Below are 16,988 nucleotides of genomic sequence, written 5' to 3'. Positions count from 1 at the left end.
TACTTAAACGGAATTATTAACAACTTCTTTCTTATTTTATTACGGTTTTTGACTAAAGTGCGTAATCAATTGGTTATCGACATTTTCTAAAAATAAATTTATTCACTTTTAACAGTCGCACTTTTGTTGGTAGAAAGAACGTGGTCTTTTTAGACCCAAAATTTTCAAAACTGAAATTGACTTATAAATAAAAATTTTTTGTGTAGTCAAAAGTTTACATTTTTTTTAAATTTTTCATATGTGGGTATAATAAAATTAAATTATCATTATTTTATTTTACATTATTACCTATCTATAATGTTATAAATTTCCTATACAACTTATACATTCCCTTTTTTTTTGTTGCCACTGAGTGCTTACCATATATGAAATGCTAATTACCAGAGCAAATACATCATTGACCGTCAAGAAAAACGTTTTGTTCTTCCTGCTTCCAAAACTCTTTCAAAATATCATCCATGCATCTAAAAAGAGATTCCGTTTTGCCCACTTTCACACGTGAACTGATTACAAAATCCAAACTGAAAAGCGAGAGCTTTGGAGTAAACGGGCAACCCAGGACAATAGACGAAGAGTAAGGGATTAGGATGCGAGTAGCAGTGCTAAGCCTTTTTTTCTATATGAGGGGCTAAAGTGTATTAACAATTGTTCTTGAAAAAAAATTCTGGGAAGAAAAATTATGAAGCGGAACGCAATAAAGGAGTCGAAATAGACACAGGCATATAACCAAATAGACCCCTTTTTAACTACAAAATGAGCAAAACATCTATATTTTTGTTCAAAATTTTCAAAAAAATTACTTTCCGCTCAGGAAAGATCTAATAAAGAAATACATTGGAGGTGGGAAAAAATAGACAAACAAGTGAAAAACATTCTCTGCGTGTCAGGCGACTCGTGTTCCCAGTTGGACAATGTTTTATTTTTTTAAATTTATTACTCTAAAAATGGTCATACAAATTGACGCAATTTCTTTACATTAATCACATTTATATGATTGGTTTATGCCATAAAGGGTATGACCTATTAAAAATTGATTAATACTGGCTAAAAATAAATTCATTCTGAACCTGCATTGGAACCGTCTTCACTACTGTTTTTTACTACTCAAACGCGTTTTGGCATTGGGCGCTCTTCTCCCGAATTCCTCACTGATGAAGGATGCCGGTTCAGCATGAATTCACCGACTCGCGGAACGATACTCGCCATCAACTCTAAAAATAAATCAATTAATCAAAAAACTTCGAAAGCCGATAAAAAAGCAGCTATGCATTTGTGGAACTTAGTGGGTTATGGCAAGAATTTGCTATGCAGTTAAATGAGAACTTTGTATAGAACCGTACAATAGAGTTTATAACTGTTTATTTATTTTTTTTCTTAGTGACCGGGTATAGAATTATTTTTTGAAGTCGTGAGGAACGGTAAAAAAAGTATTTTAAAAAAACTTTTTCATTTTTCTGCCGACGTTTCGTTCTTTATTCGGGTCATCCCAGGGCATATCTGAATAACAAAACATATGTTGATTGGAAAAAACAATACAGTAATATTTATACTTTATATTTATATATGCATCAACATATGTTTTTTTTTTTACCCTGCCCCTGAAGATGACACGAATAAAGGTCAAAAGACGCAAAAAAAATTGAAAAAGATGTTTTTCTAAAATACTTCATCTTGACCACTCCTCATGACTTCAACAAATTTCAATTTAAAAAGTTTTAACAACAGGATACTTATTTGGCCAAAATCAAGCGCATATTTAATGGGACCACTTTCATTGTAAATGAAAGAAGTGATTAAGTCCATTACATTTAGCCGTCTATTGGATAAATTACTTCTTTCAATTAATTATTCTTTCTATGAAAGATTTTGGTTGAAATGAAAAAGGTCAGTGTCACAAGCGGGATTCGAACCCACGACCTTCGGCTTACACGATCGTGGTGCCCGAGTGGATCGAAGTCACGATAGTTCAGGTGGTAGAGCAGGAGCGAATTTGGCCGAAGGTCGTGGGTTCGAATCCCGCTCGTGACACTGACTTTTTCGTTTCAACCAAAACATTACATAAAAAGATTAAGTAATTGAAAGAAGTTTATAAAATCGAAGCAGTCTATTTTGCCATGTCTTTAATGAAAATTCACTAATTTCGTGGTCCGCTTGACCAATTAATATATTACAATTAATTAAGGTTTTTAGTTGAGATAAAAAAGTCAATGGCACGAGCGGGATTCGAACCCACGATCTTCGGCTTGATACGCCGTTGCTCTACCACTTGAGCTATCGTGACCTCGATTCACTCGGACACCAACTTCTCATCTCAACCGCACCTTTTGAATTTTCCCTCCTTTTTGCCATTTTCCAATCCTCCAATTTTTGACTTTTTATATCAACTAAAAACCTTAATTAAATGTAATATATTAATTGGTCAAGCGGACCACGAAATTAGTGAATTTAATGATTTAAAATGAAGTATACTTCACTAAAGCTCTAAAAAAGTGAAAAATTGGAGGATTGGAAAATGGCAAAAAGGAGGGAAAATTCAAAAGGTGCGGTTGAGATGGGAAGTTCGTGTCGGAGTGAATCGAGGTCACGATAGCTCAAGTGGTAGAGCAGCGGCGTATCAAGCCGAAGATCGTGGGTTCGAATCCCGCCTGTGCCATTGACTTTTTTATCTCAACTAAAAACCTTAATTAATTTTAATGAAAATATTCAAATATTAATATTGCTTATGCATATTAACGTATTAACATTTTTAGTAAAAGAAAATATTATGCTTAAAAATTAATTAGAATGTTACAGATTGTCAAATTTAAATAAAAATCTATATAAACTGATTATTTTATTGCATTGGTAAATTAACAATGTACAAATGTACGCTTCTTCGACAACATTAACAGTAATAAAAGAGAAAACCCGAACAAGAACAATTTCCTGCAGGCCTTATTACAGGCAACAATTCAGAGTACATCAAAGGGGGGATTGCGAAACTCGAACTTGAAAACAAAGGCATCCTTTCTAATTTCTAAGAGAAAAACTTTTAATGTTTTTACGTGTTGATGTAAGTCAAAAATGTTTCCTACCTAAAAAGACGTTAATAAGTTTGTTAATAAGTTGGGATTTTTCTAAACTTCTTGAGCGATAACGATTTCGTCACGCTAAATAAAACATACTTCGGATTCCTCCCCTTTCCAATTTGATATCTTTCCGCTCCGCTGGATTCAATAAGCGGAAAGGTAACTTCGTTTTAGGCTGCAGAAGGTAAAACGAAGTTGGGCTGTCTACATAAATAGAAGTGTTTTGTAGATCTTATATATATATTACACAGGGCGGGCGACCAGGACCCGAGGGGNCACTATTTCAGCAGTCTTCTTCTTCTTCGTCGTTGTCTGCTCCATCTCGTCCTTATTCCGCCTCCTCTCCTTCTCTAACTCCTTCACAGGGTTAGACTCTTGTTTTCCACTCATCAGAGTGGAAAACTTCGGTTGAATCGAGTAAAAGACGTGATTATTAAAACGCCGGTTAGCACGTGGCTATATTGAACGTGTTACCTTCCCGCGGTTCACCGCCCAAGTCGATTGTAGATCTTAGGTCACAGATGTCAGCCGTTGATGGGTCAAAGCCTTGATGGGGACCGGATATTGGTCTCGGGAACATCGGAAGTTATTAGGTGATGTTTCATTCCCTCCTTCACCCCTCGGTGGCACGGTCTGAAATTATGTTGCTCCCGATTTTCATTGGGATTCCCGATTCATTTCATCATCATTATTTCGATCGGTTCTCAACAATTTAATTAACCTTAAGCTATTTGAACGTTTGTCAAGCTAATAAAATTTATCTTGAGTAATAAACAAATATAAATTCTACCACTAAAGAATCTTTTTCACTGTTTAAAAACAGTTTTATTTTTAAAAAAATTGATACGGCCAAACAGGAAAACTTTTTAGAGCTGTGCCATAGAACTAAAATAAGAAGTTTAGAAATAGTAGACTTACAAGTCCTTGCCAGGTTTTCCAGGCGTGAGAAATAATCGTGCTTTCGCCGCTGAAAACTGAAACTCCTTTTTTATACCTCGGACACACCAACTTAACTCAGAAAAAAAACCGAGCAGTGGCGGCTTTAAACGAAGAGAATGATTTTGGGCCGGGTTTAGTGATGAATTCACGTCAGCAACGATACATGTCATTAAAAACAATGCTTTATTATAATTAAACCAAATTAAGTTACAAACATGACTTAAAGACATGTACAAAACAAAGACCCCGTACTTCTCAAAATTTTACGTATTTATAGAAAAGGACACGACTGATAAAATAGCGCATGGACCAAACACCGAAGATTGAAAAATATCTAAATCGCCCAAACAAGGAAGTTCGGTTTTATCTTTTTCTTAAAATCCACGGTTCGTAGCAATTCTTATCCAAAGTTTTAAAAATCACAAGTTCTCCGGGGTTGAAATATTTTGTTCAATTTTGTCCATTACATGGTGTTATGGGCCTATGGCCCATCATCAGCACCCTCTGCCGATATCCGCACTTATCCGCGTGAGCCTCCACTTTTTAGATGGTGATTATTGGTTTTTTACCTATTTGTCAAGCAGAGGATGGCGGAAAACAGTACCTACACAACTCTTGTCTGATCGGTAAACCAAAAATTATTTAGATTTGTAAAATAAAGCTAAATAAAAAGTTTTAATTTCATAACTTTGTTTATTGGACATAATTATTTAGAAATCGTGAGATGCGGTCTGGTGTGATGTAGGTTTCAGAAAAACATTTTCTTTATCGTGCGAACGTTTCGATCTTTATTGAGATCATCTTCAGGGCCTGGGATTTACAAACATTGTTTACATATTACAATTACATTTTGGATGTGGAAAAGTGAATTTATACAATGCAAAATATATTTTATGTATTCAATCAAAGTATTTCATACTTCATTTAGGATCTGGCATGGTCGGATAAACTCTAGCGGTGCTAGACATAGTAAACTTATGTTAAAACAACCCTCACCAAGACTGCAAAATCATTGTTGCAATTGGCAGGACCAAACTCAGAGGAGTGGTAGGACAACTAACCGGTCACTGGCATCTGAGAAAACATCTACACAACATGGGTATATACAGCCATGATCCCATTTGTAGATTATGTAATGAAGAAGAGGAAACAGCCACCTATATCATCTTCGAGTGTGAAGCAACAGCTCTATGGAGATTTAACCTAACATTTGGAAAAAACTTAGGGAATCAAATCGCAGCAGCGACAGTCAATGATCTGATATTTCTAAGAAGGATTGAGTCTATTGCACTGAACTAAGGAACTAGGAAGGTACAATAAGCCAAAAGGCTGTAGTGCCTGGGAGCGAAAACCCCGCTTCCTAGTATCCTTTCTACCATACCATACCATAGGATCTTGCAAGGAAAGGGTTCCGTCTTGCTGAAACGACAATATTTCTGTCTTCCCTTAGAGTCGTAATGCGCCTCTTGCAATTGGAGATCACACTCTGAGAAACCTGAGAAACACCAACTGCCTCTCCGATATCCAACAAGAATATCAATTAATTTAATTAAAATCAATTTAATAAGAATAAATTACAAATATCCCTATTAATTTATGCGCAGTTTATAACTATATTTGAAAATAAACAGGTTTTGTAAATAAAGTTGGGTTCAATTTCATGGCTGCTGAGATTCGAACCCGGTACCCTCAGAGTAATGAGTCGCCTTGACAATGCGCGAACCACGTCCATGAACCACTTTATATTTTATAAGTTATAAGTATATCGCCTTCTGATAACGATTTCTTCCTTTCGATTTTGTGAGAAAAAACCTTTCCGACTACTGTTTTTCAGAAATTGATCATTTACCCCGACGTGAGATTAACCATTCCTCCGAAGCGCTAGATTCCCCCCCCCCAACTTTTCCAATGCGAAAAACTAATTGAACGACCTGCCGTAAACCAATTTCGACGGAAGCCGATACCTGATTAACGGAGGTGGAATAATTAAGTTTGCGGGGTTTTGGGATGTTATGTCGGTAACGTAGTTCCAGCCGGACCTCTTCAACTGAGCCCCCATGCATATTCATGGGCGAAGAGGTTTCCCCTATTCAATTGTGATCATGAATCGATAACTACTCGGACGCACAAATACACGCTTACCATACCTGAATACACGCCTTACAATCCGACAAATTAAAACCAATTAATCAAAACTCGTTATAATAAACAAAAACAAAACAAATAAAATCCCTTGCCAATGGCTGTCAGTTTTGTTGATGTAATCACTATAAATAAAGAGAATTGAATAAATAAAAATGGACTTGGCTTATAGTAATATATAAGTAGAAATTAATTATACTTTTTATCTAAAGTCTTGGTTGAGATGAAAAAGTTAGTGTTACGAGTGGGATTTGGATTAATATAAGTAGAAAGATGAAAGGGTAGATTAACTTAAGCAAAACTTTCAATTGCCTGGCCTTTTGATGATTACATTAACATCGCCAAAGCTATTACAAATTTCAATTAATCACTGGATTTACAATTTAGTTAAAATTAATAATTAATCAACAGATACATTCAAAATGCGGAGTGTTTGAGAATAAGATTACATATGTATGAGCTTCACGTGATGACTAATTAATACGGTAATAAAATCATTTAAAAAATAATCATATCAAATAAAAATTTGTAAAAAAAAATCAAATACTGTTTTTAATAATTAATTAGGCCAATCCAGGGGACTCAAAAACGCATTGAAAAGTGTAAGCTGTAATGACTCGCACACACTGCACGGTATAATTTGTTACCCCGGTATGAGGTTTTTTATTTCTAAGCCGTTTCTATATAATCTTTTCTTTATTAAACCATCCTTTAAATCTCAATAAATTAATTTAAAAAATAAAAAAACTTCATTAAGTTTTGTTTATCTAAGACTAATAACCTACCTTTTACATAGATAAATCATTCAGTCTGCATGGAATGTTTTTTAAAATAAAGGTTATTGTTTTAATTAGTGCTTAATTTAACCTACAAATTAAATTGCTTCGGCAATCTTGTTAATAATTCATAATAAATTAATTATTGGGCTATTTTTCATGTTGAAATAATATTTTTTCTTCAAAAATTTGTTTATTAGACGTTTGTTCGACTTGAAGAATGTTTTACATCAATTTATTTGAATGGACGTTAATAAGTAATCATATGTGGTTTCAACTGTCGATTTGTACAAATTAACTGAAATTAATCAAATAACGGCCTGTCCACATCGAAAATACAGCTTGAAATGTTAAAACCGTAAATACAATGGAAATTTTCAATTTTCTAGACACCAGTTGTCAACAATTTTTATTTTATTTATAAGCATCTATGGTGCTAGCTACCTTTTATTTATCCTTTTGCTCAGTTTTTCCTTCACGTGTATAGTCGACGGTTTAGTAGCCAGTTTATGGGCGTTCTACCGTCTTTGTACTAAATTGTAGGACAGTCGGACATGCAGCGTCTTCCTTAATAGAAGTTGTTTCTCACACGCAATACAGACCTCACACAAAAAAAAAAAAACAAAGAGGGAGAGGAAGGAGAGAGAGAGGAGAGAGAGAGAGAGAGAGAGAGATAGAGAGCAAATAATCTTGAAATTTTTTGTAACTTGTTTGATATTTTGGGTTTTTGACATTTCCTTTTGATATAAACAAATAAACAAACGTTTTTAGAAATTCCTCTAAATTAATAAAGTTAGTTATTATGTGAGAGATAAAGAAAGAGAAAGAGAGGAGCGTAGGGCGTCGGTGGCCGCAACGGTTTAGGGGTTGACACGGCGCTCATCATTGTAAGGTAAAGGTCCCGAGTTCGAATCCAGCGGCTTTGCATTCGAACCCGACATACTTACAAATAGGCTTGTTTTCAAAAACACCGGCAGCCTGAGGGTTGATATGACCTCTGCTGTGGCGAACCCTCGTAAAAAAAGAAGAAAAAAAAGAGAGGAGCTTCGTTGTATTCGTTTTGATGATTGCGTTTGTATTGGGGATTTTTGAAAGTTAAAAAAATGAAATAAACTTTTCTCTTCAAAAATCTTACTTTCCTAATTTGCTTATCTACGCCACCCATTCTATACTGTTAAATAAAATTTTGATTAAGCCAAAACATCTTAAACTATTTTTTTAAGAAAGAGGTTTAGTATTAGTTTTTTGCATTCCTGAATTCGAAATTTTAGAAAAACAAAATGTTAATTTTTTTAGTTCAACATTGTGGGCTCAATTGCATCCGAATGTAGTCGAAAATAACAAAAATGGTAAGAAATTACATAAAAACGACTTTACTGATACACCGGAAACTTTATAGTAATTTATAGTTTTTTAAACTACACGTAGTGACAGATCTTTGGCCTCGTAAATAAATTAGAATCGGAGATATAGAAACGGCTTAGAAATAAAAAACCTCATACCGGGGTAACAAATTATAAACTTCTAATGAACTTGCTTGTTCTTAATGAGTGAGAATAAAAGTAAAAAATATTCGCCATATTTGGAAGTGTTAGTTTTATTTTTATTATTTTCAAATTCGTATTTAGTACTATTTTTATTACTTTGCGCTTACTAATAGACCAACGGAGGATAAAAGCCCGGCGCCGAGGGTATACAGTTTCGTAATACCGCGCAGTCGTCCGGTTTAGTATACTTGGATCCTTCTTGAATTTGAGAAAGTGTAATTTAATAAACAATCCGTTTATGTTCCCGCCCTAGCGCTTTTACATCCGCACAATTAGTTTTGCAGACTAATTACACTGAAGTACGGCAAATATGAATTTTGAAAAAGACCTGTACTTAAAGTGTGTTGCAGCAGTTTAATACAGCTACTTAAGCACAACTTAACGGCGAAGTTTATAACGGGAAGTTCGCCTCGTGCCCGTATTTTACTTTCCTCGGTATTTAGAACCTTTTTTCAAAAAGGCCGTTGTGGCCGACAAGATGCCAATTAACGGGACGAGTATAAAAATCCTGTCAAGAACAGTAAGCCTTCACCACCTCTAAAACACAACTTCTGCTACCCGTCAATTGCATAGAACAAGAATATTTTTTTCTCTTTACAGACGTATATTTAAGAAATAATAATAATATATTGTTTAAAATTGTTGTTCAACCAGCTAATTAAGTGTTATATTAATTCTGAAAATGTGCTACATAAAGTATGAGTGTAATTTCAACAAAACAGGAAAGAGGAAAAAAAAATTAGCGATTTAATTGTAACAAAAACAGGCTCATTTATTCAATTAAATTCATTTTCAAAGCCTTACAGATTTACCTTTGAAAATTTCTAAGAATAATTTAACAAATTTAAGTTTGATTACATTTACATTCTTTGAGCTATATCTTGACTCATAATATGTATATTTCCGACTGCTTAAAGATAAAATTTAAAAAATTAGAATGGAAATAAAAGGCTAGCTATTAGTAAACTCAAATAGAAAATCTCCTGCGCATGGCCTAATCACCTCCACCATACTCCGATACCTACCACGAAAGGCCATAGTCTTCTTAACCACCATATATAATGCCATCCTACGAACTACTTATTATCCCCTCTTATGGAAATTTTCCGTCGTTATCCTCATTCCTAAAGCTCATAAACCTCCCGACCAGATATCCTCCTACAGACCCTTCACCCTACACCAGCCTTCTTCCTACAATGTCCAAAATCCTTGAAAGGCTCCTCTTAAAACGACTAATCCCTATCCTAGATACTTATAATATTATTCCCTTTCACCAATTTGGCTTCCGCCCACATCATTCTACGACCCAACAAGGTTTTAGAGTTGTGGACACCATTTCCTCTGCTCTTGAGAACAAAGAGTATTGCCTGGGTGCGTTCCTAGATGTAGCACAAGCTTTTGACAGGGTGTGGCACCCGGGCATGCTTTATAAACTCAAACGCTTCCTACCAACTCCTTATTACCTGATCCTGAAATCCTACCTAACAGACCGCTGCTTCAGAGTGAGGTGCGGTAATGAGTTCTCTGAAATCAGGCCAATACAAGCCGGTGTCCCACAAGGGAGTATCCTTGGTCCTATCCTTTATACTATCTATACTGCTGACCTACCTACTCACCACAATACCATTATTACCACCTACGCGGATGATACGCAATTTTGTCCTCTAACTTGAATCCTACCCAAGCTACTTCTAATATCCAAGAACACCTTGAGCTCATCGAAGGTTGGTGCAAAAAGTGGAGGACAAGATTAAACGGAGAAAAGTGCATCTAATGTACGTTCACTTTGAAAAAACTGTCTTGCCCTCCACTATAATCAACAATGAAGAGATACCGACTTCCACTTAAGTCAAATACCTAGGACTATACCTTGACAGCAGACTGACGTGGAATCCCCACACAAGACTTAAAATACAACAACTCAACAGAAGACTTGGACAATTACGCAGACTACTAGGGCCAAAATCCGGGTTGACCATCAGCACTAAACTGAGCTGGCATCAGTGTTAGTGCTGTGACCGAGCGGTGAACAATATACATTGTGATCACATTTATATTATGTACAAGTATATATAGGCTACAAATAAATAAATTTAAATGAGTAAACTGTATGTACGTATGTTTGAGGAGGAAAATATACATAAGCCTTTCTTCAGTCACCTTGCGATGTTGAAGACTCAGTTGCATCGCCAGCTTCGCTGAGCATTGAAAGAAATGGTAGTAAAATTGAAAGGAAATAAGGAAAGTTTGAAGTTAAGATAATTGAAATGGAAAGATACTTTGTCACTCGCTCTCTTAGGGAGGTGTAAACGAATGAGTTCTCAGGACAAAATAAGTGAAAGAAACAGGGGAAAGAATAACTAAACTTCATTCTCAAGTGAAGTTCAGTGAATTCAAGTGAAAAAACCCAAAATGGTATGAAAAAGGAATCGGGGAGATAACGCCCTAATCCCTTCAGTAGGATTAGGCCCGGCGTAAACGATATGTATTACCTTCACTGCATATGATTCAAATATTTTTATTAAGCATAACCTTACCATGAAATAACGTACATACTTTTGAAGACGAAGCCTTCAAGTCTTCGCAAATGTGGAGGCATTTCTGGACCCTAAATAATGTTGAAAAGGAAACCTGTAAAGCTTAAAAAATCTTACCTTGATGTAATTATGTGAAACTTCTGATTACAATGGAAGAGGCATTTTTTGTGTATTTAACACTTCTACTTATGATACAGTCCAAATGAATGACAATGACACGTTTGGCAAGCTGTAACAGCACAAAAAGCCTTGTATACAATTTTAAGTTTGAATTTTTTAACGTTAACATGCCTCTCACCAGTCAGTATGTTTTTAAAAGAAAAACAATAAGTGCTTGAATCTTAGGTCTTTCATCTATGGTCCCCTGGACACCTCGTTTTTACTGATGGGTCTGTGATTGGAAGAAAAGTAGTGGCTGCACTGTTTGATCCTGCACTGAACATCACAAAAGCCTATCACTTGCCAGCCTTGGTCTCCATTTTCACCGCCGAACTGTACGCCTTAATCAGATCCTTGGAATGTTTGATGACATTGGACGGCAGAAAATTTTCCTCGTAACGGACAGCAAGAGCGACATTTCTTAAATTGAGAACTTTCACTCGAACTCCAAGGTTAAACATTTGCTAACGGAAGTAGTAGAAAATGCAAATTAAACGGTAGTTTGGGCTGTAGCACTGCGGCATAATGAACAATGAATTTTTCGACCATTTGGAAAAACGTGCAACAAGAGACGGAGACTTTATCAACATCAAACTGCCAAAATCAAACGTGTACTGAACGATAATGGATAAAGGACAGGGATGAGTGGTATAACAGCGGTCGTCGGGATCACTCTACCGATCACTGTTTCCAAGTTCATGGCTCCATGGTTTTTGGAGTTTGGCTGCATAACATTTTTCTCAACAACACGATTAAGAAGAAGCATTGTTCCGATTTATCCAGAATTGGCCTTAGACCGTCTTCCAATTGTCCTACGTGTGACGTACCTGAAACCATGAAGCATATAGTCTTTTTCTGTACTAAATACGAAGTTGGACAAAGTTGGCCTTTTCAACCGTACCTTCTAACAGAAGGAAGTGATCAAACCGTTTTGTTTCGAGAGTCTGTTGGCATCTGGCAATGCTAGTATTTATGGACATGACACAAAATGTCGGATTTGACATATAATATTGACTGTAAACGATAAATGAAGCGTCGGGCTGCTCAGGGCGAATTGGGTTCGGTCTGCGGGGAGGATGTCGATGTTACCCCTGCGCTATTAAGCGATGTAAGCGGTTTTTATGCACATCCTTCCAATCCACCTGCAAGAAAAGGTGGAGTTCCCTAAAATCAGAACAAAAGATATAAAAGGGGAAACTCCCAGCATCGGTCGACCAGCGCGGGTTTGGCGGGCAGGATATCCGATATTACGGAACGAGACAAGGCTTAAAAAAACCTTCGGAGACGTCGTGTAAGAAAGAACATTAGCTGATAAATTAAAGCTTAGCCAAAACCATAGAAGGAAAAATGTTGAAACATCAAATGGTTGAAAATTTACTTTTAAATCTACACCTCACATGTACATATATTTATGCAAACTGCAACGTGTATTCACTTGATAAAATCCTCTCTTTGCAGAACATCTTCAATAAAAATAAGAAGAAGTTAGGGTTCCACGACTGTCTCTTACATTTTGAGTTGAACTCGCTGAATCCACTACTTTTTTACGAGGGTATTTCAACTAAGAGGTTATATGAACTCTCAGGGTGCCGATGTTTTTTGAAAAAAAAGCCCATTTGTAAGTATGTCGGGTTCGAATGCATGGCCGCTGGATTCGAACCCGGGACCTTTACCTTTACCTTTACTTGCAGTGATGAGCGTTTCAACGCATAAACCGCTGCGGCCACCGACGCCCCCAATCCGCTACTTTATCTTTACAGAATACTATGAAGTTTTTTAAATCGACGTATTGAATTCCTTGAATGAGGATGTTTTATTAATTATATCTAACTGAAGTCCAAATCACTTGCAGTTAGAAAAAGTTAATATTTAGCATCTAATGAGAGTAATTAATTACGTGAAATTTGATAAAATGGAACTTTTTTATTATTTTTTTAATTTGCCTTATCTCTGATTTTTGATGTATAATTGACTCCCTACTTTGTTAAACGTAAATTCAGATATTATTCTGTCAGTTACTTTTGTGGCATTAATTGTATTTCTTTTGTAATCACCTTATTTATCAGCACCCTCATTATGGAAGGGTCTAAAATTTCGTTGAATCAATGGAAAAGAAAAAAACACTTGTTTTAATATAATACATTTTTTTAATTAATTATTCTGCCAGTTACTTTTGTGACATTAATTGTATTTCTTTTATACTCACCTTATTTATCAGCACCCTCATTATGGAAGGGTCTAAAATTTCGTTGAATCATTGGAAAAGAAAAAAACACTTGTTTTAATATAATACATTTTTTTAATTAATTATTCTGCCAGTTACTTTTGTGACTTTAATTGTATTTCTTTTATACTCACCTTATTTATCAGCACCCTCATTACGGAAGGGACTAAAATTTCGTTGAATCAATGGAAAAGAAAAAAACACTTGTTTTAATATAATATATTTTTTTAATTATTCATTTTTATCTCAATGAACATGACTAACGATACCCGTTTGTTTTTTATTCGTCCGAAGAAATAATACAAAAGAAAACAATACAAGAAGTACAAGAAAAAATGCAAGAAGCATAATATTTTTTTAAATATATATATATATATTAGGTTTATAACTATTTATTTCTTTTCGATAAATAGCACTCAACGAAAATAGATTACATTTTACAGCGAATAGAACGACTTGCTAAATTGACAAGGCATTCGCAAGGTTTACATATGTATATTTTGTAGGCAGACGTTTAGGAAAAATATTTGTCATTTTTTTACAAACCAGGAAATACTCTTATATTAAACATACAAGTTATTTACAAAAGGATTGATTATTTACAAGTTTTTTCTTCTTAAAATAAAATAGTAGTTTGTAAAAAATATATTTACAACGCCATCTAACAATTTAATAAATAACGCTAATTAACAATGTAAGTAGGTCTTTTAATCTCATTACGAATTTCAAAGAATATTCAATTTAAATAAGGCAAATTTGCATGTTTTAATTAACGACCACACTTTTTATTAAAGCATATTGTTCTGTATTAAAAAAAAGTATATACAATGTGCTGCGTTTTGGGAAGAGCTCTCCTCTTGTATTCTTTGCGTTTTTTATTTTTATTTTCATATACTAATAAAAGCTGTACCCTGATGTACCTCTTGAACACAAAATAATATTAAATAAAACAAATTCTCTCTTATTTGTTGTCAACAAATGAAAAATTAAATAGGATTTAAAACATATTTACACTTTGGCACAAAACTTACATTAGTTGTAAAGAAGATAACGTAATCTAATTGTTAATAAATTAAAATTCAATCACAATTTCAACCTCATACTTAGTAAGTAATAAAAAAGAAAATCAAAAATATGTACAGTTTTAACTAAAAGTGTAAAGTCATCACGATGGATCAATTTGATACAAACTTACTTAAATAACCACTTTTTTAACAAAATGGTACAAAGTTCAGTTTCTAAATGAACACATCAGAGCTGTTAATTTAAAAAAAATCATCGTACATTACAACCAATAACTCTCTTACCAACTGCATAAAAAAATTAAAAATAAAATTTCAACATTAAATTTATAGTTAAATATATTTCCTATTTGTTTTACACGTACGTTCAGTGTCCGAATCTTGTGTTTTTTAAAATTGTTTATATAATTTTAATAATTGCTAAGTTAAAAATTGACCTGAGACTAGTGCACCAGCTCAATAGTTTCGATTTCGTAAGCGATTTCACACTATGAGAAGCGTTTTCATATTTCCTTCGAAATTTTCTGAACAACGAAAAAATTAAGTATCGTTTCATTATTTCTTTGGATTAAGGATAAAATAAAATAGCATATACTTCAAGATAAATTGGGATAGTGAGTGAATATATTCTTTCTTATAGGAAGCCAATGATACAATCTCTTTTCTTCTCTAATAATTGATAAAAAATTTGTTGCTTTTAGAACAAAAGTTACAAAAAGAAAATTGAATATTCCCCGTCTTATTATATTTTATTTCGTAATTCTGTACTGTCGTGTAATATAACATGGTGAAAGTCTCTTTATGCGTGGATCTCATCGCCTCGTAATTCTGAAGAGTATTATGTGGCCGAGTGAATGTGATATGTTCGTCATGGCGATCTCTAGACCATAACTGGCTACACATTAGCTTAAATATATTAAAAGGTTTCTTCTTTTAATACACACATTTACACTTTTCTTAGTGTAGTAATTAATTATTTATAAATTATAGTGTGATAATTAAAGCAAAAATTTTTCCTACATGAAATAGTTTAAAAACATGCAATAACTTATTTTGAAATGGTTGAAATACATTTTACTCTTTATCGTTTTATAACGAAAACTTCAATAAATATGGAGGCAGGATTTGATCGAGTGTTGTATCCCGACCTTCTTTGAAAACTTAAGTCGATCATTAATTTATTAACTCATTTTAAATCATCTCCGACAGGTACTTTTAACTACAAATCAAGCATCCTTCTTCCCCATCAACAACGAAGCAAGTTTTCCGCAAGGCAATACCCTTGGTCCCATTCTATCTTCAGTGTAGGCTCCCTATCAATCCCCAGGCATTTCAGCAAACCCAGACCTAGTAATGGACTTCAGAAACGTCCAGGACTAACTCTCCTGTTTGGAAAAATGTTAAGACTGGTGAAATAAATGAAGGATCAGACTTGACGAAACTGAATCACAGCATATAACCTTTACCCTTCGATGTACATCCTCTCCTCCAACCTGCAATTCTGTTTCTATTCCAATATTTGGGAGTACTGCAACCAAAGACTTACTTGGAACCTTCAAAAGACTTTAAAAAAATAAAACTCAACAGAATATTTAAACTATTCAAAAAGCGACCAGACAACAGATCGAACCTCTGACTACAAGATAAACGCCATATTCGTAGCGATGTTTAAATGGTCACTACCAATTTGGACATACAGATTGAACTGTGACAGACAATCAAACCTAACGTCTAAAGAATCCAGACATTCCAGTCCAAAACCCTTGGTACTATTGCCAAAGTTTACTACTTCGGATCTAACCCCAAGACCCTCACTTACCCTTACCTTTCCCATCCCAATCCCAAACCCTTGATAATCCTCTAAAGCGCCAATTGCTTCGCGATTTCCTCCCTAGTGTAGAAAGAGAACAGTGTTGTGTTAGACTTGTAATTAATTAATTCTCTTAATATAAAATTCATAAATTCAACAGTTATTTGTAACGCTCTAGCTTTGTCGTAACGTAAATAATAAAACAAAGGAACAATTAAGACAGATTTATTACTTTACTGTTTAATAACCAACATTTTATCATTCTTAAACGATCATTTTAGAAAATTACCTACACGAACTTCATACTTTATATTAGTTCAGAGCTTTTAGTTTATTAGCAAAACAAAAAACGTTTACTCATTTTTGGACTAAAAAAGAAGCATATTACACTTTAAACTTAAATACATTATAGAAAAATAAGTTAAATTCATATCAAATCATTTTCTAAAAGGTCAATAAAGTCAATTAAAGATATTGCATTCGGCTGCGAACGATTAAAACCTAAAATAGATTGAGGATTTTTACCCAATGCAGTCACTTATTTTAATACTTTCAAAATTTTTCTTTTTTAATACTTAAATGCTCTCTTTTTAAATTCATTTGTTTGTGTACATTAGAAAAAAATATTACCGCTTAAAGTGCTATTGTGGCGTCATAAAACCATAATTTCTGTTTAAAGTATTATTTGAATCGACCATTTTTTTTACTCGCGAATAATCCGAATTTAGGTATGGTCTAGATGAAAAAAAAAATCCAATTCGTAT

This window comes from Cimex lectularius, unplaced genomic scaffold (assembly GCF_000648675.2).
Source record: "Cimex lectularius strain Harlan isolate CLEC.00 unplaced genomic scaffold, Clec_2.1 scaffold319, whole genome shotgun sequence".
NCBI lineage: Eukaryota > Metazoa > Arthropoda > Insecta > Hemiptera > Cimicidae > Cimex > Cimex lectularius.
The sequence above is the reverse complement of the archived record's forward strand: the minus strand, read 5'-3'. Positions refer to the sequence as shown.